At 39.8% G+C, this 23,676-nt stretch overlaps 1 long non-coding RNA gene across 2 annotated transcripts; it reads left to right on the top strand.

Moving 5' to 3' along the window:
- The first annotated feature begins 3,670 nt into the window (after positions 1–3,670).
- On the top strand, positions 3,671–21,297 carry LOC134799384 (uncharacterized). 2 transcript variants are annotated; one of them, XR_010145394.1, is made up of 3 exons: positions 3,671–3,749; positions 5,773–5,882; positions 20,959–21,297. It is a non-coding gene; the product is annotated as an uncharacterized LOC134799384 (long non-coding RNA). The 2 variants fall into 2 exon arrangements; XR_010145393.1 differs by lacking the exon at positions 20,959–21,297 and adding an exon at positions 19,111–19,237.
- The last annotated feature ends 2,379 nt before the right edge of the window (positions 21,298–23,676 follow it).

A 23,676-nucleotide genomic window follows, 5' to 3' on the forward strand; every position in this document is an offset into this window, starting at 1 on the left:
ATTACCTACGTGTAATTATTTGCCAAAAAAGGTTTACCACCCCATTTTCGTAGTATATGGGTGACTTCCCTTTGTATTAGAAAAATGGTGTTTATTTCTAATCTACACCCCATATTAACAAGTTTAAAGTACACTTTTCATTGTCTTGATTCGTTCCTTTTAGGAATTTGACTACGAACATAATATACGCACCCATAGATTGGCTGATATCATTACTAGACGGACTTCCCTTAAACTGCACGGGAAGTCCGTCTACTCGCCAAATTAAAAAAAAAACTATTGTTTTTGCTTAATTTGTGTTTGAAATGATCTGTCACTAAAGCTAAACTATTAATCGAACGAGCGAGCGAAGCGAAGTACTTACATTCGACTTTGAACACGCGGCTGGCTAGGGGCACGTCCTGGCATTTCGATGTTTTTAAGCTGAACTGGCAGAAGATAGTTTGATACTCAATAACTTAAGTAAATTTGTTCTAATTTAAATGAAATTAGGTAAACGTGTAGTCGAGGGCATTATATTTTAGTCATTAAATTATGAGCAGGCCCGATCAAGGGGTTATTGAGCTAGAAGAGCTTAGAAGGCCAAAAAGCTGTTTGTAAGAGGTCTTGCTATTCTGGTAATTTTAATTGCAAGAAACATGGTCGAGTTTGGTATCAAATGAAAGTGCTTGGTTTACACTTTTATAATATCGTTTTTAAATTTACCATTTTGGAATAATTAGCAAGATAAAAATAAAATAAACATAAGTATTTGACATTTGACAGGAAATGTTTCAGGTTAGCACAGATACAGTTTATTTTTATCTCTATGGTGGTGACTTAAGTCCAGGGGAGGGACAGCCGTATACAAAGCCCTTTATTCGAAAAAATAGCGCCATCTATATTACTTAACGCTAAACTTTTTTTTGTTAATATGGCTTCACTTTATTTCGTCAGAACGTCTTAAAAGTCTTGTATCCAGGCGGCTTAGCACGGTCGCGTTTTTATCCCTTGTCACCATGCCTGTCACGTTCTAACAAGTATGTAAGTGCGAAAGGGACGCGCATAGTGATAGTCGATAAAAATGGAACCGTGCTGAGCCCGCAGGGCATGAAACAAACAAATAAACATCTGATAGAACAGATTATTTATCGCGTTGCCATACTTGCCATGGAGGCAATTGTCACAAAAAATCAACTTTGTCGAATAAAACTCAACATATTATAACACCGTATTTATAGTCTGTACTACGACATAATTCATATAAATAAAAATACTTTCAGTTTTACAATGTTAAAAGAAACAAAGTTTTCATACGCCATCACAGTTGCTGAGAACTTTATTATCAGAAAATTCAGAAAAAATCAGGGCGGGTAGATTCACAACCTGTGCTGCGTTCGATTGTGTTTTGTGGTCAATTGTGTGTTATTCCAGCCGTGTATGATAGGTACTTTATTTACATCAACAGTCAAGTTAAAAGTACCTAATCTGTTTTCGTGTATTAATAAATATCCTGAAGCCTTTCTTCAAAGTCGAAGTTTTTTACGTTCGCAACATAGGTCCTTAGACGCTATTTATGCCCCTTCACCCCTGATATTGACGTTGATGTTTCTGGTTAAGAATTACAGATGGCGCTTCAAAATTGATGCAAAAAAGTTCCACTAGAAGTTCTCTTTGTCCTATACAGGGTGTCCCTAGCCATTGGACAAAGCCGAAATGTACATATGCATCAGGGTATTTAGAACCAGTATACAAAGTATCATAACAATCGGTGTAGCGGTTACGAATAAATTAACAAATTACAATTTTTTTACTTTGGAGCAACCTCTGTGTCAATAGCTCCTGAGGTAATAAATAGTATAAAACCTTCTTGGACCGTTTTGATTATCTTTTTTATTTATGACATTAATAAGATTCTGACTTTTGACAAATGTCATCATTGTCGCACATTTTCAAAAAAATGCCAAAAGCACTGCCAATGATTAATACAGTATGTTTCTTTTTGTTGTCGATTATTGTTAATAACTTTTGTATGATATTTTTTTTTTAAATTAAAATAATAATAACCGTTAGAGCATTTCTGCGAAGTAACCCTACGTGGGATATCAGGGTTTGTCCAATGGCTAAGGTCACCCTGTATATAGATGGTCAAGCAAATCTTGTCAGTAGAAAAAGGCGTGAAATTCAAATTTTGTATCAGACGATATCCCTTCGCGCCTACATTTTTCAAATTTTGTTCTATATATAGATGGTCAAGCAAATCTTGTCAGTGGAAAAAGGCGTGAAATTCAAATTTTGTATCGGACGATATCCCATCGCGCCTACATTTTTCAAATTTGCCGCCTTTTTCTACTGACAAGATCTGCTTGACCAACTATATTATACATACTACTCTTTGCTTAAATCTGTCAGTTGCCGCCTATAGTGCGACATAAAATAGTAGAAATTAAATAAAATGGAACTCAAAAATGTCCATACTAAATTGTTGCCATGTGTAAGCATTTTACGTCAAAAATGTGACAGTTACGTAGAAACTGGCGCCCTCATTTATTTTCTATTATTTTATGTCACTATACGAGTGCAACAAAGTCAATCGCTATATAATTTTTGGTTAACCGCGAGTTCTCAGTTCGGGGCGAACTACTAGTTATTAAATTCTTCATCGTATGCGATTACAAGCGTTAATGTAGGTTAATAATTAACGGAACTAGATCACTCCAAAGTGAAAAAAAAGTATGCCGGTCTTGCCCACAGTGACCTTAAGTATATTTAATTTTGTAAACCTCTACTTAGGTTACAAGTTCAACCGGTTGGTGGTGGTGAACCGATTTGGAAAATTAGTTTTTAGTTTGGAAGTATATACATAGTTCCAAGTTGGTCCCGTTTTTATCCCAGTTCTGATGATGGGATCCATGAGGAATCCACGGAACTCTTCGAATCTTATAGGCATACATATAGCGTTTTTTGTGTTTTCATCAATAAAGCAAGTAGGTATTTACATTCAGTTTTTATTTATATCAGTTAAAGTGACAATTAACGAAATGGAACTGCTGACGATGATTAAAACGGAACTCTTTAACGATGCATAGTTCACTTTGGCGATTTGTACTCTTGGTTAAGTTTACTAAGCCCGTAAGATTTATAAAGAACATTTTTATCAAGGTTTAGTCTGATGATAGGTTCCATGAGGGATTGAGGGAACTCCTCAAATCTTATAAGCATACATACATCGAGTTTTGTATTTTCATCAACTAAATAACTAAGCATTTACAGTTACAAAGTGCCATTTGATAAAGTGGAACTGCTGATGAAGGCTTGAAGTCGGTTTTACTTTTTTTAGGGTTCCGTACCCAAAGGGTAAAAACGGGACCCTTTACTAAGACTCCGCTGTCCGTCCGTCCGCCCGTCTGTCACCAGGCTGTATCTCATGAACCGTGATAGCTAGGCAGTTGAAATTTTCACAGATGATGTATTTCTGTTGCCGCTATAACAAGAAATACTAAAAAGTACGGAACCCTCGGTGGGCGAGTCCGACTCGCACTTGTCCGGTTTTTCCTTAATTATCTTAAGCCTTTTTACGTAATTATATACTTTTTTCGACTTTTAAATATTTGACGCTGTCATGTTTTTCGAATAGTAAAATAAACATGTCAAGAGAAAAAATAGTGATCTTATTTATAGAAATCTACTACTTATTTATAGAAATCTACTAAAGTATGAATAAATACCTACGCAAGAGTAACATAACAACATAAAATGTACTAATTAAGGTATTTGCTTAAGTATAATATCGTGTAGGTTGTTTGTGTTATCCGCCTGTATTTTAGGATTTCGTTATCTATCCGAAACATGCGCACCCAAGTTATTTCCATGTTTTTGTCCCCCAAAACCCTGATCGTGTGAAGAGATTTTATTTACTTTGACAAATAGAGCATTTGCATTAACTACAGATATGAAAAAACGGGACCCTTTAGGTATCACTTCGTTGTCCATCCGCCTGTCGGTGGGTCTATCCGTCCGTCTATCCGTGTATCCGTCCGTCCGTCCGTCCGTCCGTCTGTCAAGACCCTTGATCTCGGGAACGGGTGGAGGTATCGAGTTGAAGAGGAATAAAGTAAATACGAGTATTATTATTTACTAGGTATACAGTATGTCCAAAGGAAGAGTGCTATGATAAGCAGAAGTAATTTTTTAGGGTCCGGTACCTCAAAAGGAAAAAACGGGACTCTTTAAGGATCAATTCGTTTTCCGTCCGTCCGTCCGTCTGTCCGTCTGTCCGTCTGTCCGTCTGTGAGTCCGTCCGTCTGTGTGTCTATCTGTCTTTCCGTCTGTCCATCCGTCCGTCTGTCCGTCCGTCCGTCTGTATGTCAAGACCCTTTATCTCGGGAAAGGGTGGAGGTATCGAGTTGAAGAGGAATAAAGTAAATACGATTATTATTTACTGTACAGTAGGTATGTCCAAAGATTTTCAAATCTTTTATATACAGGTACTTATAGTATATTTTTTCCACGACAAAGCATGTTTTCATGAAACATTTCCCGAAAACGCGTAAAGAGGCACAATCCACCTGATGATGCCGACATGGCTCCCAGCTTCAACTGCCACAAATGCGGTCGCAAATGCCGGTCCCGCATTGGCTTATACAGCCACGAGAGACGTTGTTCCTCGCTTACAAACGCTGCATAAATCATCTGTCAAGATGTTAAAGGCCTGAATGATGATAGTATTTTTTTTAAAAAGCTTTTATTAGGTAGACCTGTATGTAACTAACTATGTAATGGAATCTAAGGTAACTAATTTAACCATCTTCCAAGGATCGTAGCGTCATGAAAATTGGCAGCTGTATGTAGTTCTGATGACAATACAATAATATTATGGTACTGTCGAACTGATCTGATGATGGAGACAGCAGGTGGCCATAGGAACTCTGTGATGAAACAAAGCAACCTAATTGTGTGTGTAGGGAACTTGTCCATGACAAGTATTTAATAGGTGTTTGGGCTTAGGCTTTTAATTATTTATTATTTATATCCTCCCGGGTGGGGAGAGACGAAGGAAGAGACATTGACCAAATTCCACACGGGCAAAGCCTTGGCCACAGCGAGTATATAATTACTCCACCTTATAAAACAAAGTCCCCCGCCGCGTCTGTTTGTGTGTCTGTTCGCGATAGACCCAAAAACTACGGATCGAATTTTCATGCGGTTTTCACCTATCAACGGAGTGATTCTTGAGGAAGATTTAGGTGTATAATTTGTTAAGGTATTGTGTAACCCGTGCGGAGCCGGGGCGGGACGCTAGTACCAAAAATGGCGTAGTTGGTGTCAATTTTACGTAGGTTTAGGTAGAGAATCTTCAAAAATAAAACAATAGATACCTACAAAGCAGTTGTTATTGGCCCGTCTTTATACACCTGAGCCTCTACCATCAGTTTTAACATTGACATAACGCTCACGTCTACGTAATTTACTTTCTGTACAGCTCGCTTGCACTATTGCTCGCATATGCGAGTACGAGCGAGATGCATAGAAAGTAAGTTACGTAAACGTGAGCGTTATGTCAATGTCAAAACTGGTGGTAGCCGTACTGTATACAGTTATACATACACCATACGGAACATTTCATTTAATTGGATGGGTGATGGGAGGCATGTTTGACCTTATAAATGACTGTGCCCAAACATTTCCGAAACATATTTAACGTTTTAGTTGCAGTTTTCAGTAGTGTAAAATAATTGGTATATTTATAGTACCTCCTGTTATAAATGTAAGTATAATATATTATTTTTTAAGGTTCAATGGACTGGCACTGGTTTCACCAAGAACGATGAGCGAGAAGCGATTGGAGCTACAAAATAAGAAATGAGTTGGCGCGCGAGCAGCGAGAAGCGAGTATAGTTCTGGTACTTACTTCTGATAGTTTTGTCGCCCGGCTATAAAGCGAGTGGTCGAATACGAGTTTGACGTTTTAAACACTGTATTTAAGGTTAATAAGGTCTACAAGGAAATATCAGCCTTCGTGAATTAAGTATTGTAACCTTAGTCACAGAATAGAAGTACAATGGAACCTCGATAGCACGGATCTCAAGGGAAACGCCAAAAACTTCGTGTTAACGAGGTTTCGTCTTATAGAGGGCATCGACTTAGAGAGGTTCTTGTAGGTTTTTGTTCGTCTTAAAAACGCATTAAAAATTCGTATTAGGCAAGTAATTATAGAAACGTAGAAATACAGTTTCTTTTTTTCGAGTTACAGAGGTTCGTTAGTAATATCGATATAGATGTGGTAAAACAATACGACTATTTTTTCTAGTTGCATGGTCTCTCCGACCGCCAAGCGAACATCGCTTCGCGAGTACCTACCGCTGAGCGATTTTATCGTTGACAGCTTTTATCGCTGCGAGTAAAGAGTGTAATAGTGCACTGCCTTATGGGAATTTAGTTCAGATTCGGAAACCGCTACCAACTTTTAGTATGTTGTTGGACATGGCATTGGGTCTCGAAAACTGCCGGGAAACAGCGGCGCCGACCATCTACTTCATTCAGCCTCGATTAGCCTTTTATAGAAGCAAATTTTAACTACGAGCGTAGCGAGTAGTTCGAAAAGTGGAATCTTGAGTGTTGCAAGGGCTTCAAGGCTGTGAAGGCTGGCAGTATTTTTCCTCTGATCCTCTGAAATACATACAGGTCAGCCCTCTGGTCATTTGAAACCTCCATAAGGCATCTTGCTAACTCATAGAGGCGACGCCCGCTAAGCCCCTAACAGTTACTCTATGGCCTGAGGGTTTCAATGTTAGAGAAATTATGTACTACCTACTGCTTTTTATTTCTCTTAGAGTCTGTGCGGAGAGAGACGACTCATAGAATGTATTGATTCCCTTATGTTCCACGACTCTTCTCTTTCCGCACAGAGTTTATAGTTTACATTTGTAGTGCCAGGCAATGATAATAAAGGTCTAATTAATTTTAATCTTTTGCTCGACTACGGCAGAATTTGCTGTCTATGCGTGCATGTACTGTTTACATGAAACTACTGAACTTATTTAATAAATGAGGTGTCAATTCATTCGTGTTTGTAGCCCAGGTGACAAAAGCCACATTTTAACCAACTATCAAAGGAGGAAGGTACAGTTCGTTTGCTTGTTTAACAAGCAAATTCAATTTATAAATTAAGATTTCAGTCGAAAATGTCGTTTTCATGTATTTTATGTAATGTCCTTTCATTTAATACTCGATAATTAGAACAATTCTTTGCATAATAAGAGCGCATTAAGATAGAATTGTACAAATACAAATACAAAAATAATAGAAATGTTGGCGCGCTTTAGTTTTTTTTCTACAACTTTCACAGTTTTTATCGGAAATTTAAAATTTAAATTGTAATGTATAGTTGAATAACTGGTTTCTTTAATATTATACGCAACATTTTATTAACGTTTTTAGTTTAGCCAGGGGTGCGAAACTCCTGACTTCGGCCAAACTCGGCTCCGCTCGGCTCAGCATTGCTCCGAGCAATTATTAGGGTTGGCACCACTTGACTTCCTTTTGCATGCACGACCACAGATAAGATAATCACTTGAATTTTGACAACCCTAAATAGCAGAAAGAGATAGTGCCATATATTAGAAAGGGATAGCATGATTCGACCCTGAACCGCTGTCAAACTTCGGTTTTGTAGGAAGTTTCCTTTCTGTACGATAGTACTATTATTTGAGTCGCTTAAGTTCAAACTCGGGTAAATCCATCTGTCAGATTATGCGATTTTGGTATTAAGGCGCGGTGTGTAGTAAAATGCGCTTTTTTGTCACCATATTTACAGACTTTTACAAGGATTTCATGCATTATTTTCTAGTATGTATAACTTCAGTCCTTGAACTACGTTATTGCTTGTCAGAAACACGACGGCTCATAATTTTCTCGATAGAATCTTAAGTTGAAAACATGCCTAACACTGTCTTTATTTCCTTATGTTAGAAGTACTACGACGAAAATGTATATGAAACTTACTTCAGTCGATAGCTTTTAAGTAAATCTTCATTATTGCTTGTCCTTTAATCGAAACGTTAATATTTTCATTCATCATTTGATGAATTCAACATTTTGCTTACTAAATTACACCCTACGCGGCAATACCTTGCGCCCATTCCTCACGCCAGTACGCCCGTGACCACTGTCGGCGTCGGACCTATGCTAGTTTAGCGGACGTTTCATAAAATGGCTAATCACAGTATAAATACGCAAATATGTTATACACACAATGTTTTTCAACATGCTTACGAAGAAAAGCAAAATAATTCTTAAATACGGTGACATTTCAGACATTCGTCCGTCATATTGTCATTTTATAACAAGTTGGGCAGCAAAGGCACACACCCATCTAACCAATCCGGAATTCAGTCACGATTGATAAATTGTGTAAACATATTTTAAAAAGCTATAAAATTAATCAAATTGAATAATTTTTAAACATAGATATACAAGATTCAAATATTTTAGACTGGTCATATTTTTCATAATATCGATTTCGACTGGCAAATCGTATTACTTTTTGGCAACCGGGTTTTTTAACCTAATTAGACCCCGCTGAATCAGAATTTGCCGGTTGCTTGATCGAATTCTTGACCGGAAGTGAGATATTTGATATTAAAGGACCCTTTTTTTAGTTTTTCGTAAAAACATATTTAGCAAAACATATTCTATTACATAAGTAATCTGCATAAAATTGCCTACAAGAAAGATTTAGTACAATTTTTTGCTAGGATCAATATTCAAAGAGATATTAACGCGGGAAATTCAATTATAATCACTTCTAAGGTCCCTTTTTTTAGTTTTTCGTAAATAACTCGTAAACGGTGGCCAATATCAAAAAATGTTGTAAAACGTTAATAATTTACACAAAATTTTGTACAAAAAAGATTTAGTATACTTTTCGCAGGGATCAATATTTAAAAAGATAATAAAGAAGGAAAGTTAATTATAATAAATTCTAAGGTTCCTTGTTTGTATTTTTTCGTTAATAATTTGAAAAGTATGACTCATTGCAAAAAAAATCTTATACATAAATAACAACTTACCCGCTGCTTTGTCTTTTTAGGGTTCCGTACCCAAAGGGTAAAACGGGACCCTATTACTAAGACGTCGCTGTCCGTCCGTCCGTCCGTCCGTCCGTCTGTCACCAGGCTGTACTCCCATACAGCAAACGTGATTTTTGACCAAAGTTAAGCAACGTCGGGCGTGGTCAGTACTTGGATGGGTGACCGTTTTCTTTTTGCATTTTTTCCCGTTTTTTTTTGCATTATGGTACGGAACCCTTCGTGCGCGAGTCTGACTCGCACTTGCCCGGTTTTTTTTAATATTGATCCTAGCGAAAAGTGTCCTACATGTTTCTTGTAGGAAATTTTATGTTTATTATTTATGTATAAGATTTTTTTTTGCTATGAGTCATACTTTTCAAATTATTAACGAAAAAATAAAAACAAGGAACCTTAGAATTTAATATAATTAACTTTCTCTCTTTATTATCTTTTTAAATATTGATCCCTGCTAAAAGTGTACTGAATCTTTTTTGTACAAAATTTTGTGTAGATTATTAACGTTTAACAAGATTTTTTAATATTGGCCACCATTTACGAGTTATTTACGAAAAACTAAAAAAAGGGACCTTCACCTCCCCCCCCCCCCCTCACCCCTACACCCTCAGCACACCCACTAAGCTCGAGGACATTAAGTATGGTTATCTGGACACCACAAGGTATAACTGTGCCAATTTTCAAAATTATACGAATTATTTCCGCAGATTTTTTTTATTTTCTTGAGCTATTAACAAACTCGAATGTCGAAGTAGAAGTGTTTTTTGTCATTACAATCTTTAAATGCTTGACTTTTACTCGTCAATTCAAAATTAGAAAAATAGTAAGTATTACAGTTAGAGTTATAAATTGTTATAATTCTTTCTTGTGAAGACAGCTAATTTTATGTACTTATTGGAGCTATGCATAACTCAATAGTCCCACAAATTATCTTAGCTTTGCTAGTATTCTTCCTTATTTTCACTACCTACTTGCCCGAAATTGACTGCTAGAGTTAGACCAAGTCTGCAACGATTTTGATAGCATAGGCAGTGCAAGTGTTATTCATAATTTCATAGAAGATTGACGTTTAAAATAACACTTGCACTGCGTGTGCAATCAAAATCGTTGCAGATTTTTCTTGGTCTAGCTCTATTACATTTTTAATGTCTATTAGTACAAGTACTATGTTTTGTCTCATAATAATTTGGTATCATTTGATTAGATTCTCAGTTTGTCGCGGTATACACTTATATTGTATATAATTAATAATTATTTACACTCACCGTCTTACCTACCATTTTTAATTTCATTAAGTACTCATCAAAATTCGAATTTGCTAATAAATCTTATTCAATATTAATTGCCGGAAAAAATCCCGGAACTGACAATTCAGAATACCGATGTCGTCAGAATAAGGACGTAGACGTGCTGCGCGGGAATGGTGCGGTGCGCCGCGCGGGGCGCCCGCCTGCCCGTTCTACCACGCGTCTGCTTCACCCCCTTGAAAACGTAAAACTCGAGTATAAGAGCGCCTTAAGAAAAGGTAATAGGGTAGATATTTGCTGAGAGGGTCGAATGGATTTACCCGAGTTTGAAGTTAAGCTACACATTTATTCTGTGGTTTAGCTATAAAATCGATATACACCTACTTTTTTCATAAAAAATGGTATTCCTGTGTTTATAGCTCTTAAACCATATTTTTTTTCTGCAAACAATGTTTAGGTGACTTATAATACATTTCATTTCATAATTTCCACATATTTGGTCAAATTTGGATTTTTTTGATATCAGTGTATGCCTTGAGATGTCATCTTTAATGTTGTGGTACATTTCTTTAACGTCCGACTTTTGGTTTGGTTATAAAATCCAAATAATCGAATATTTTTTTACCTCATTTTGTTTATTTTGTAAATAGCTCTTAAACTGTTGTATATTTTGGTACACACTGTATAAATGAAGTATAGAATATTTCATTAGCTTTCATTTAATACCCCACACGTGTATGTGCCATGCATAGTTTGGGTGCAATATGCAATATTCGCAACGAGACGGGAGTCATTTTGATGATATCATTCCGCTGAAGGCCTGAAGTAGATGGCCGGCGCCGCTGTCTCCCGGCAGTTTTGGAGACCCAATACCATGCGCAACAACATACTAAAAGTTGGTAGCGGTTTCCGGATCTGAGCTATCTCTTCGACTGTTTCCCATAAGGCATAGTACTTTAAAGAGAGTCCTCGTGCAATGTGAACAGCCAGCGATCAACTATTAATATACCTATCTATCTCTTTTACCGACACGGAATCTCTATCTTATCGCTTACGGGTCATTTTATTTAAAGTTGTCCCCTACACTTTTGACATTGGAAATGTCTTTTCGTTCGCTCCAGTATACGGTCCGATTTCACGAAAAAGTGCGATCCCCTTATATCTCGGAAAGTTGTGAAGATATGATATTAAAAAATAGGCTCAAAAGACGCATAATCACGAGAGCTGTAAGGTGCATAAATAATTATTCGAGAAAGTCAAAAACAAAAAAAGTTAGGGTCGAAATAGTGAAAATAAAATTCAATTTTTTCCGAATTTTTGATTTTGGTGCTCGATAATTTGGAAACGAAGAATGATATCAAAAATTTGAGAAAAACGGCTCTGGACAATTTAGTCAGCTACAATTTGAGCCTAAAACAAAGACGATCGGGTTAAGGGTTTGCCCTGTAGCCTAACCTTAAAATAGTCAAAAAGTCAGAACGACATTTTTCACAGGACATTTTTGACTTCATGTTTCGCAGAGTTCGTTATCGGTGTTTGTTGTGAATTATCGGGATTATGACGGCAGAATAACACTTGCACTGCGTGGGCTTTCAAAATCGCTGCAGATTTTTCTTGGTCTAACTCTATCTATCCTGTTTGAGACGGGCGTAGATAATGCACTATTCGACAATCTATGCATTATTGTGGTGGTGGAAACAGAAATAGAAATAGAGGCAGAGGCAGAGGCAGAGGCAGAGGCAGAGGCAGAGGCAGAGGCAGAGGCAGAGGCAGAGGCAGAGGCAGAGGCAGAGGCAGAGGCAGAGGCAGAGGCAGAGGCAGAGGCAGAGGCAGAGGCAGAGGCAGAGGCAGAGGCAGAGGCAGAGGCAGAGGCAGAGGCAGAGGCAGAGGGAGAGGGAGAGGGAGAGGGAGAGGGAGAGGGAGAGGGAGAGGGAGAGGGAGAGGGAGAGGGAGAGGGAGAGGGAGAGGGAGAGGGAGAGGGAGAGGGAGAGGGAGAGGGAGAGGGAGAGGGAGAGGGAGAGGGAGAGGGAGAGGGAGAGGGAGAGGGAGAGGGAGAGGGAGAGGGAGAGGGAGAGGGAGAGGGAGAGGGAGAGGGAGAGGGAGAGGGAGAGGGAGAGGGAGAGGGAGAGGGAGAGGGAGAGGGAGAGGGAGAGGGAGAGGGAGAGGGAGAGGGAGAGGGAGAGGGAGAGGGAGAGGGAGAGGGAGAGGGAGAGGGAGAGGGAGAGGGAGAGGGAGAGGGAGAGGGAGAGGGAGAGGGAGAGGGAGAGGGAGAGGGAGAGGGAGAGGGAGAGGGAGAGGGAGAGGGAGAGGGAGAGGGAGAGGGAGAGGGAGAGGGAGAGGGAGAGGGAGAGGGAGAGGGAGAGGGAGAGGGAGAGGGAGAGGGAGAGGGAGAGGGAGAGGGAGAGGGAGAGGGAGAGGGAGAGGGAGAGGGAGAGGGAGAGGGAGAGGGAGAGGGAGAGGGAGAGGGAGAGGGAGAGGGAGAGGGAGAGGGAGAGGGAGAGGGAGAGGGAGAGGGAGAGGGAGAGGGAGAGGGAGAGGGAGAGGGAGAGGGAGAGGGAGAGGGAGAGGGAGAGGGAGAGGGAGAGGGAGAGGGAGAGGGAGAGGGAGAGGGAGAGGGAGAGGGAGAGGGAGAGGGAGAGGGAGAGGGAGAGGGAGAGGGAGAGGGAGAGGGAGAGGGAGAGGGAGAGGGAGAGGGAGAGGGAGAGGGAGAGGGAGAGGGAGAGGGAGAGGGAGAGGGAGAGGGAGAGGGAGAGGGAGAGGGAGAGGGAGAGGGAGAGGGAGAGGGAGAGGGAGAGGGAGAGGGAGAGGGAGAGGGAGAGGGAGAGGGAGAGGGAGAGGGAGAGGGAGAGGGAGAGGGAGAGGGAGAGGGAGAGGGAGAGGGAGAGGGAGAGGGAGAGGGAGAGGGAGAGGGAGAGGGAGAGGGAGAGGGAGAGGGAGAGGGAGAGGGAGAGGGAGAGGGAGAGGGAGAGGGAGAGGGAGAGGGAGAGGGAGAGGGAGAGGGAGAGGGAGAGGGAGAGGGAGAGGGAGAGGGAGAGGGAGAGGGAGAGGGAGAGGGAGAGGGAGAGGGAGAGGGAGAGGGAGAACACAAAATAAAAACTTATACAGAGAAACATAAAAAAGAAAAAGTGCCACGAAATGGTCTCACCTCAGCATGTTGCTGGCGGCTGCTAGCAGATAGCTGATGCTGAACCCTGGCAGTACCTAGTGGAGCTCGGGTTTAATACAACATAAACACACGCTGTTTTGGTCATCGGACTCGTCTCGATGAGCACTTAGGAGAGTAGTACCCAAGATAGAGCTGATGCTAAACCCTGGTTGTACCTAGCGGAACTCAGGTTTGGTGCAACATAGGCACACGCTGTTTTGGACACCCGATTCGTCATGATGAGCACATGGTAGAGCATTACCCAAGATAGCTGATGCTGAACCCTGGTAGTACCTATTGGAACTCATAAACGCTGTTATGGTCATCTCTCGTCGCGTCAAACTGCTGTCAAGAAAATTTCATATCTTGCAGCAAATGGGCCGCTGCCGATCACCACTTCTCGAGTTGACTACGGATTTGTAATAATTTTCTTGTACTTTGAACATTAATATATCCTGCTTATTAATCGAAAAATGAAATATGTACCTATACTTATGCACCACGGCGACAATTATTCAAACTTGGATACGCGTGTGGAAATTTTGCAATTTGTTTGTTCACATGCGTTATGTCTAGGATACTTGTGTTAGTCTAAGAATAAAATAATTATCATTCAACGTTGTAGTTTTATTTTGTAACTTTTTCCTTATCCAGACTTTCTCGTCGCTCAGCTACAATATTTTTTCGAATTCCGTAGATTCATTTCCAATGTGCTCGATAGTCGTGTGAGGCACGAAATCTGTGAATTTTTTTTTAATATGGGAAATTTTATGTTATTTCTACTCAGAATCACGAGCTCTTTCTATCCTAATAGAAGAAAAAAAGTGTGCCAAGGTTTTTATTTCCATTCCGGTACCATTTTTCATAGACTTTGTATGGCAGTCACGGAATGTAAAGATCGAAAATTTTATGGGAATTTCAGGACACTTTTTTTCTCCTATTAGGATCAAAAAAAGCTCATGATTCTGAGTAGAAATAACATAAAAAATCCCAAATATGAAAAAGAAAGTGTATGGGACAACTTTAAATAAAATGGCCCTTACACGTCCTTGAACTAGTGCATATCCATCCATACTAATATTATAAAGGCGAAAGTGTGGCTGTCTGTCTGTCTGTTACCTCTTCACGCTTAAGCCGCTGAACCGATTTATTTGAAATTTGGTATAGAGATTGTTTGAGTCCCGAGGAAGGACATAGGATAGTTTTTATTTCAGAAATCATCCCTTAAAGGGGTGGTGTTTTGTATGGGGACTTAACACCAACTGCACAACAAACTTTGTCAATAGGAACTGTCCCGCCCGCGCGGTGTAGTACCGGCGCTGGTGCACGATTTAGTTGGGTATAGAATAGGGTTTACTAACGAATGGGCCAAAAACGTTTCCCAAAGTATCACATCCCAAACTATGTTTCCCAAATTATCATTTCCCAAAAAAATGTTTGGCAAAACAACTTATCGCAATTTTTCAGTTAGCAATAGTCTTTTTTGGCAAGTTATTGTTTAGCAAATAATTACTTGGACAAGTTTCATTTTACCAAGTATTATTTAGTCAAATAAGCATAACATTGCATGGCATACAGTTTACATACCAATAGATATTTTTATTTTTGTTTTATTTGAAATACTTAATCCCGACCTTGGTATTTTTATCATTTTGGTTATGTTTTACGCATAGGGGGAAGCGGGGCAAATAGGCACAAGGGGCAGTTTTGAACACCCACACTAATTCCTTAACTAAAAATTTATGTTCACCTTCTGCAACACTAAAACGTGGCTTTGTATGTGTGATTGAGGTACCAGCTTCGGCACATCTCTCCTGCCAGCCGTTGCCGCTTAGTGCGTGAAAACGTGTTTCCGCGGTCGCATAGTAAATAAATTATGATTTTTTTATCGAGTTGTGGTGCGAAATTTTAGACTTTACCGGATGAACATCATAATGAGCGCTTAGTACGTTTATTCAGTAATAGAGTAAGCTTATTATTTTAATAGTATATTTTTAATAAATTATTTTTCATTTATTTGACCATTGGGGTACTTTGGTACAATAAAGATTGGGGCAGTTTTGAACATGTCAAAGTGCCCCTCTAGTGTATCTAAGTGCCCCTGCCAGTTTTTTTGTTGTGAAATTTTTTTTTACTGAATAGTGCGAACGTACAAAGAGAAAAAAAAAATGACAAAGAAAAGTTAAAACAACCAAAGTAGCTTTTTGTGAAAAACTGACACTGATTTCATTTTTTTGTAGTTTTGCACCTGCTTAATAACTGGTTGTCAGCACTTTTTATTTTACTTCGTGTAAAAAAACGCCGAAATAACTATATACCAACATGACAAACATAATTAACTTTAACTTACGAATGTAACATATTGAATATAAAATAACTTATTAAAACAAACTAAAACTACAAAGAAATTAAAATTAAAACTAAAATAAAAGAAACTTACCTATAAAATAAAAACCTAATTATAAAAAGAATACCCCCTCTAGCAGGTCCGCCTGTGGCATGGTACCCATTACGCTGGCGGCGTTTAATCGCTGAACCGCCAGGGCGATTCGTTGCGAGAAATACGCGCCAGCTCTGGGGTCCCCTGTGGCGTCAATCAGCCGCCCCGACAGGGCCCTCACAAAGGCCTGCATGTCGGCTGACCAAGGGCCCAGTGTCTCTACCGCGAGCGCCGCAAACTCGTAGTCCTTAAGTAAGGACGAATATTTGCGGCGCTTGAGAACCTGGGCCTGGTCAGCCGCGCCGCCGGCCTGGGTGCGGGTCGCCTGGATATGGGACTGTGCGAAGGTATCTACGCACGTTGCGTCCCACACCAGGGCCCTATCTAGTTTCCACGGCACCAATGTGGCCCCGTCGGGGCGCCTGCCATCGTCCCTCGCCATGCCCGCGGGTTCGAGAATCGCAGGCACAGACGCGGTGGCAAGCGACCGACGGACCAAATCATTGATGGTACCGTGGCGAAATAGGCGGCCGGCGCTTTTGGGGCATGAAAGGCCATGTCGGCCCAGCTGATCGACGTTTTTGCCACAGGCGCAAGTGTGAGGGACACATATTTTGGACCCAAGCCTTAAGCATATAGCTATTCTCAAGTTACTTGGGTCAAAAACGGTGCCTATTTGACGGGAAGGGAGTGCTCGTAGCCAATGGCCCGACTCGGGGGCTGATACGGCTAGAATTCGGGCACGTTCGAAGTCGTCCGGACTATCCTGAAGAAGTGTGGTATGAGCTGCTTTTAAGGGAGGGGAGTCCCAAGCCCGCTGAATGTGACGGGCGACTGGGATGTCCTCATCCGGACACGACTCACACCAGGCCTCCCTGGCCTCACTTAGATTCGCTATCTCATCGTCAGGTATCTGAGGAAGGTTTAAAATAATACCGACGAGAGATAGCGAGCCGTATACTGAGGACAGGAACGCGGGTAGAGCCAAACTGGCCGAAGTGCGAACGCCCAGTCCACCCAGCCTTATGGGTAGAACCGCTTGGGTCCATGAACTATTGTCGAGATGAATGTTCAGTGTTTTGGAAAGGCTTGCCTGAAGGGAGGAGTCTATGGAAGACAGGATGGACGGAAATTTCCAAATTGGGCAACTGCGGAGTAAATACATAAATTTGGGTGTAAATAAGCAAAAACGAATGATGAAAAGAGCCATATGGGGATTTATTTTAAATAGGAGGTCTGATGTATTATTGAATAAATTTAATTTACAGTTAATGACGGGTGCGATTGATTCGTCAAAAATTGGTGAGCCTAAAAGGGTGAGGGATGTTTTTGAATGAATGGAAATATTAGGTAAAACTGCGTTAAAATTTGTTAGTATATCTATTTTTGTATTCAATGGAACGTGATCTGGAATAAAAATTTCGCATTTAGTGAAATTTAATGCAAGCCCGATTTTCGAAAATTTATCTATGATAGATTGTATATCTTGTAGTACGGTTAGTGCGTCTCCGCCAAGGGAGCCGTCATCTAAGTACCAACAATTGAATTTTGAATTTAGACTAGAGATGATGGGGTGAATGACCAAACTAAAAATGGCAGGCCCAAGCGGATCTCCCTGTTGGCAGCCCATACTTGACAAGATAATATCATTTCCAAAAAGTAATTTTGAAGGTGCTCCGTAGCATTGCCAAATGTATTTGTAAAGTTCTGGTAGCTCTTTTTTTACTTCTGCTAACAGAGCACCGCGGTCGACCGAATTAAATGCATTTTTGACATAACTGTAGTATGTTCTAATAGCACCGCACTTAATAGACGTTTTGTAATGTTTAAAAAGTTTACTACTGGTCAGCTAACTGAGTTGATCTGTAAAGTGTGCTCTGCGGGGCAGTTTGAAACACTTACGGGGCACTTTGATTCACGTGCCAAAGTACCCCAAAACGATGTATCAAAGTGTCCCATGTAATGTATCAAAGTGTTTAGAGTTCATTTTGAGGCCTAAAATCGATTTCAAAAAAAGGTGTACCAAGCTGCCCCGCTTCCCCCTACGGATGTGATTAGTTGAACCATAAACATTATAATTTTTAAGAAAAAAAATACCGATTTCTATGGGGGCCGGTGAAAGATTATTGTAGATGGTGCACTATGTAGAAAAGGAGGTAAAACCACCCACTTTTCTAGTAGCATTTCGTTTCTGTAAGGGTCTTAGTTCTAGCCTAACCTAACCCACTTCTCTGATAGCAGTTCGGTTCTGTGAGGATCGCAGTTCGAACCTAAACAAACCCACTTTTCTAGTAGCATTTCGTTTCTGTAAACCTAACCTAACCCACTTAACGGCTTTTTTGGAATATAATATTAGCCAATAAAAATCGTAATTAAATAATTTTTTATCCTAACAACATTTGACAAAGTAAAATCATGCCAAGTGATAATTTGACCAAATAAATTATATGCGAAGTGTAACTTTGCTAAAGGTTCCTTTGGGAAATGAAACTATTGCGATAAGTTTGTTGGGAAGTGAAATTTGGCAAAAGGTATTTGGCCCAAACGTAAGTACACCATAGAATAGAGATAGTTTGACTCCCGTGGAACGACAAAGGGTTATTTTCATTCAAGAAATCACCCTTTAACTGATTGAATAAAATAATAGCTACCTACCTAAATTAATAATTCCACGCTGACGAAGTCGCGGGCAAAAGCTAGTATATATATAACAGTAAGCTACAGAGATGAGCCACTGAAAATATCATTGATACACAATTAGACACCTAACCTATTTTTGTAAGGATATATTATTATCACTGCCAAAAGAAGGTTAAAGGTGCCCTCTAGCGTTCCGGGAGTGGGCAGTCAACGTGAAATATGTTCAAATGCTGGAAAGTGCAGGGGTCAAAATGTCCATACGGAACCGGCTGTCTATGTGGCAAAAAGTAGGTAGGTTAGGTTCGTTAGGTAGCTTCAGATGCCCGAAGGGCAAACCGCCGAGAAATAGGAGCCCCGCGAAGCGGGGCTCCGTCTAGTTACGTCTAGTTGCATAGACAGCCGGTTCCGTATGGACATTTTGACCCCTGCACTTTCCAGCGTTTGAACATTTTTTAACGTTGACTGCCCACTCCCGGAATGCCCTCTAGTAGTAGAAGGTATTGTCATACAATGAATGGTATTATAAATTTTTTTTTCATATATATACTATGGACATTCCTCGATGGCATCAAGTTGCAACCGGAAAGCGATGATCACACGGCAAATCAAATCCTGAAGACTATAGCAGCCACGTCAAAGAAAGATATACCTATCTACCTACCTACCTACCTACCTATTAAAAAAAATGTTTATTCTTTCTCATTTGATATGTAAGAATGTATGTCAATAAGATGTTATTAGTTAAGACTGCGTCGACCGTCCAATGGCACCCTCATTGGGGCAATTATGATTTCTGAAAAATACAAGGCAATTAATTAAACTATCATATAAATGATCATATTAATATAATATGGGATCCTATTTGAAAGCAATTTTACAATCATGATCATACACGCCATATTTGTTAAAATTGTTGTTATTTAATTACCCTATGATTAAAAATTAAATTAAATTGATTTAAGACCAACAAAGGATCAATTTCGTCATTTTAATTTTAATCTTTCAACGAATGTTAGTAGGCATACACACAAATTTATTAACTAACTACATATTTACAGATGATGGTGTAATAACAACAATTTTGTGTGGTACTATACAGCACGTCCACGGATGATTTTATTATTTCTTTTGCGGTACATATTCATGAAAAGAAATGTACTTTTATGTACTTATGTTTTAAAAAAATGTACTCGCACGGTTTTGGCATAGCGACATACAGGTCGTGATCGTGCTGGGTAGATACTGCCTGGCACGACCACACTATATTTATGGTTAATTTAATGTCAAATGAATACAAAACAAATGTACTCAAATTGTACTATGTACAAGCAGATCAAAATGTGACAGTCATACTGCAAAAATCGCTGTCATGATTATAAAAGGTGAACCTAAGGGCTGATTTAGACGGCGCGCGAACTCGCATGCGACTTTCATTACATTTTTTTTGATCGGCTGGTGGCATCGTTTCCGCCATTATAAACGATGCTCCGATACAAATACAACGCTGCTCGTCGCAGTGCGGCGTAAACGCCATCGACAATAAGGTCCCTTTACATTGATGATCCCACATTTAGACATTATGCGCGCGCGAACTCTCATGAGATTTTAGTTATTTCAACCAGCCGATCAAAAAAAATGTAATGAAAGTCGCATGCGAGTTCGCGCGCCGTCTAAATCAACCCTTAGGTTCACCTTTTTAGAGCACCGTACAAAACTTTGTTCACGGTGCTCTTATTTAATCATGACAGCGATTTTTGCAGTATGACTGTCACATTTTGATGTGCTTGTACATAGTACAATTTGAGTACATTTGTTTTGTATTCATTTGACATTAAATTAACCATAAATATAGTGTGGTCGTGCCAGGCAGTATCTACCCAGCACGACCACGACCTGTATGTCGCTATGCCAAAACCGTGCGAGTACATTTTTTAAAAACATAAGTACATAAAAGTACATTTCTTTTCATGAATATGTACCGCAAAAGAAATAATTAAATCATCCGTGGACGTGCTGTATAGTACCACACACAATTTTAACAAATTTGGCGTGTATGATCATAATTGTAGGATTGCTATCAAATAGGGTTCCATATATATGATCATTTCTATGATCTCATTGCGGCCTTTGTATTAGAACAATAATAATCCAACCTAAATTTCGGGTCGACTATTGAGTCCAGGACTGCTGCCAAGACACTTGATGTCCTAATATTTAAGGTGAGGCGGCACCAAGCATAGGTCCCTTCGTGCATGGAATACTGCTGCAACCTATGGGACGGTTCCGCCAAGTATCAGCTGGCAGCCCTGGACTCGATAGAGCGCCGGGCTCATATACTTTTTGGCGATGGCTGTCAAATCAAAGTTACAAAGTCTTGTTCATATCATCGCCGACGAGTTACATGTCTATCGGTGTTTCTAGGGAGTGCGCAAAAGAATTGCACGACCTGATCCCAGCTTTCCCTTTCCGGACGTCCAGGCGCGAGGAGCGAATGCACCCGTTCGTTGTTAATATTCCATTTGTCCGCACAAAACGATTTGCCTCATCTTTTTTGGTAAGGACGATTAAGGAATGGAATGCGCTTCCGTCATCTGTGTTTCCTGGGAAATTTGACCTCGGTCTCTTTAAAGCAAGAGTGAATAGGCTATTACTTACTGAGCCGGTAAGCTCCATCATCTTAGGCTCTGTTTTCACTTTCCATCAGGTGTGACTAGAGCCAATGCCCGTTCAGTTTATTATAAAAAATATATATACAAAGAGTACTATTGTATTATTTCAGTAGTTAGTGCCTTTGGGTATAGTGCGACATAAAATAGTAGAAATTAAATAAACTGGAACTATAAATATTCAATACTAAATTGTTGCCATGTTTAAGCATTTTACGTCAAAAAAGGGATAGTAACGTAGAAAGTGGCGCCTTCATTTATTTTCTACTGGTTTCTGTCGCACTGTAGTTTGAGGCAGGAAATAGCCAATATTACGCAAAACCCTGCGTAGAGGGCGTTACCGTCCGTGCATTACATGACATGCACCGTCAAACTATATTTGTATTTGTGCATTACCTGTAATGCACGGACGTATCGGTCCATGTCAGTAGTGAAGGAGTTAGTGTTAATAATAATAGCACAACCCAGGGCCTATCACTCTTGGCCATTCGATCGACAGAGAGGCAGACAACGAAATTTCGATTTTTAACGCGTTTTGCGGTAGGCCATCTGTAAACATAGGTACTGTAAACAAATCACCTTGATGCATCAATATCATAGTGAAAATTGTGAAGAAACTCCGGGGGGTCAGGGCTTTGCACATAGCAAGACCGGGCCGGACCCGCACCGTGCCATTCCCGAGCCCTGCATGGTGATGACATAACGCTTTGCATAGAAAACGAAGTTCCGGAAGCTCCGGCCCGGCCACAGCCCGGTCTAACATGAGTCATCCTAAACTGGAAAAAAACCGGAAAAACTAAATTTTGTGAAATGATCGATAAGCATTTGATTTTTTCCGGGATTTTCATCCCTAATTCCACCCAGTAATAAAAAAACGGACTTTTCTAAATATGGTTAAAGTACAACTTGGTTTATGAACGTGAATAAGCATTTTTGAGCGTTCATAGGTGAATGTGTGGAGCGAGCATTATTTGACGTATAGGTGTGGGTTTAACAAAAAGAACGCTTGTCAATAAGGCGTTCGTGCTGTTAAAATTCAATTAATAATAGCCTTTATCGACCATCAACAGTGTAGTCCCCTTTTGATTGATGGAAATTGTCACGTATAGTTCCACTACTCGCCGCCGCACCGTGAATAGCGCGTTAGTTCATCTATCGCTCACAAGATGTCATTAATTCCTGTAAACGTATATACTAAAAAAAAAAAGCTTTACTCTATGCTATAAAATACCCTTTCGCACGTCAAAAACTCCAAGATGGTGCCCAAGCCCATGGACAAAAAAGTCTAGCGATAGTATCCACACCTGTCAAAATTTGACATTAGCAATCCACAGTTAGGTGACAACGAAACCAAACCGACGTAACCGACATACCCCGAGTTCAAAGTTATAATAAACCGTATAGTAGTAATAAAACAAAGTTGATTTTTTCTTACTTATTTTTTCGATCGCATGTTTGCGATAGAATGCGATTCGACGAACATGCGATACAATCAACTGAGGATATGAAGTGGATTTCAAATGTCAGATAAGTACGTCTCGAATTAGGCCCCTGTTGTGGGAATGGCCCGTGATTCTGATCGTCTATTATTTCATAATTTCTCGGTGACTCTCTAATCAACTTGTGTGAGATAAATCTTATCTGAGAACGTTGAAATTACTTAAATTTAATAAGGGTTTTCTAGTGTTTTCGTCAGCTATATTATGGAAAATATTACGAATACATCATTATAATTTATAATATGAAAACGATATCCTTCATTTCACACTTCTCGTATCGTGTTAAATCCAAGATCATCTATTAAGTCTACAAAACCTCCTCATCTTCTTCTCTTTCTTACATCTACCTAAGCATTTTCTTGATAATGCAGAATTTTAGGCCATTTTGTCATTCAATGGGACTGGGAAGGTTTCGGGCCCTCAATATTAAGATGTCCGAACATATAATTTTCCATAAAACTCCACACCACTCTTGCATTTCTAAGTCGAAGATAATTTAATCGTTAGTCTAGCTAAGTGGTCTGGAACATCAAGTTTATTCACTATCAAAACACTTGCGTCACTGAAAACCCTCATTTCAACGTCTCTAAAGGTACTCTATTCTCAAATCTCACACTAGTTCCTCAGGAACCGTCTTTCTATGTATTTTTCACATCCATATCCGTCCCAAAATACCTTTTGTTGATCCTGCACTAGAGTAATCAGGTGCAGCAGGCACGGGCGAAGACTTCCGCCATGTCCACCGCCTTGAATCAATTTTAAAAACAAAATTAATAAAATGACAGAAGAAAACACATTTTAGTTAAAAATCTTAAATTAAGTCATGTTATGCTTGTCACATAAAACTTATAATTTGATTTGTTACAAATATTTTTGCGATACCCTACCAGGGTCCATGTGCCTGTATGTTACTGTGTAGTTTACTCGTATGTAATATAAATATGTACATAGGATGCAAAATAAAGATCTCTATC

The sequence above is a fragment of the Cydia splendana genome, chromosome 18 (assembly GCF_910591565.1).
Source record: "Cydia splendana chromosome 18, ilCydSple1.2, whole genome shotgun sequence".
Taxonomy (NCBI): domain Eukaryota; kingdom Metazoa; phylum Arthropoda; class Insecta; order Lepidoptera; family Tortricidae; genus Cydia; species Cydia splendana.